General features: G+C 41.6%; 1 protein-coding gene across 1 annotated transcript in view; it reads left to right on the top strand.

Annotated features, from left to right (window-relative positions):
• Positions 1-1779, top strand: part of spsb1 (splA/ryanodine receptor domain and SOCS box containing 1) — a 10312-nt gene that overhangs the window by 4555 nt on the left and 3978 nt on the right. The window lies entirely within an intron of this gene.

The following is a 1779-nucleotide window of genomic DNA, read 5'->3' as shown; positions in this document are numbered from 1 at the left end:
AGCACATTAATAGAGAGGCGAAGGGAAGGAAAAGATGTGGTAGAAAAAAGTGTACAAGCAAAAGGGATAACCGCACCCTGGAGAGGATTGTGAAACAAAACTGATTCAAAAATGTGGGGGAGATTCACAAAGAGTGGACTGCAGCTGGAGTCAGTGCTTCCAGAACCACTACGCACAGAAAGACATGGGTTTCAGCTGTCGCATTCCTTGTGTCAAGCCACTCTTGAACAACAGACAGCGTCAGAAGCGTCTCACCTGGGCTAAAGACAAAAAGGACTGGACTGCTGCTGAGTGGTCCAAAGTCATGTTCTCTGATGAAAGTAAATTTTGCATTACCTTTGGAAATCAGGGTCCCAGAGTCTGGAGGAAGAGAGGAGAGGCACAGAATCCACGTTGCTTGAGGTCCAGTGTAAAGTTTCCACAGTCAGTGATGGTTTGGGGTGCCATGTCATCTGCTGGTGTTGGTCCACTGTGTTTTCTGAGGTCCAAGGTCAATGCAGCTGTATACCAGGAAGTTTTAGAGCACTTCATGCTTCCTGCTGCTGACCAACTTTATGGAGATGCAGATTTCATTTTCCAACAGGACTTGGCACCTGCACACAGTGCCAAAGCTACCAGTACCTGGTTTAAGGACCATGGTATCCCTGTTCTTAATTGGCCAGCAAACTCGCCTGACCTTAACCCCATAGAAAATCTATGGGGTATTGTGAAGAGGAAGATGCGATATGCCAGACCCAACAATGCAGAAGAGCTGAAGGCCACTATCAGAGCAACCTGGGCTCTCGTAACACCTGAGCAGTGCCACAGACTGATCGACTCCATGCCACGCCGCATTGCTGCAGTAATTCAGGCAAAAGGAGCCCCAACTAAGTATTGAGTGCTGTACATGCTCATACTTTTCATGTTCATACTTTTCAGTTGGCCAAGATTTCTAAAAATCCTTTCTTTGTATTGGTATTCAGTAATATTCTAATTTTCTGAGACTTCATTGGTTATCAGTAATAATCATCACAATTAAAAGAAATAAACATTTGAAATATATCACTGTGTATAATGAATGAATATAACATACAAGTTTCACTTTTTGAATGGAATTAGTCAAATAAATCAACTTTTTGATATTCTAATTATATGACCAGCACCTGTACATTAGAAAGAGGGTGTGCACAGCAACTGAAACCTGTTGATTGTTTCACTGTAGCTTTTTTTAGTCTGATGGTTGTAACCAGGCCAGCCCAGTGCGTTATACATAATCTTTTCAGTCTAGTAAATGTTTATGACTGAATGGCAGAAACTTGTTGGTCTTGTCTTACTTGGTTGACTTGACCTTATAAGGAGGGAAAACAATGCCTTGATCTACAATCTGACTCCTCTAGACTATATTATGTTGAGGTGGTTGGGAGTAAGTAGTCACTTCAGGAAGTATACAGACTCCTTCAGGTTTTGCACACTTCATTGTGTTGAAGATTTAATTTTCCATTTTTACCTATCAGTCTACCCCCAGTAACAAGTGTGCAAAATTGAAGGGGTCTGAACAGTTCAAGAAGCAACTGTTAGTAATGGTGCATGTTTACCATCTTTACTAATAGCTTAGGAAATGAGAATGGTCAGTAGATGCACAAAAACAGAAAATGTGTAATTATATTATCAGTGTAAGTCAGTATTTTGTTGCCATCAAAGAACACACTGGTGTGATAAGGACCAGCTAGTGGTCCTTGGTCCAAACGGAAAGATGCTACAATAATTAATAATGAACTTGTTGTCTCCCCCAACCCCCCC

The sequence above is a fragment of the Monopterus albus genome, unplaced genomic scaffold (assembly GCF_001952655.1).
Source record: "Monopterus albus unplaced genomic scaffold, M_albus_1.0 scaffold6.1, whole genome shotgun sequence".
Taxonomy (NCBI): Eukaryota; Metazoa; Chordata; class Actinopteri; order Synbranchiformes; family Synbranchidae; genus Monopterus; species Monopterus albus.
Note: the sequence above shows the minus strand (reverse complement) of the source record. Positions and strands in the feature narration are given on the sequence as shown.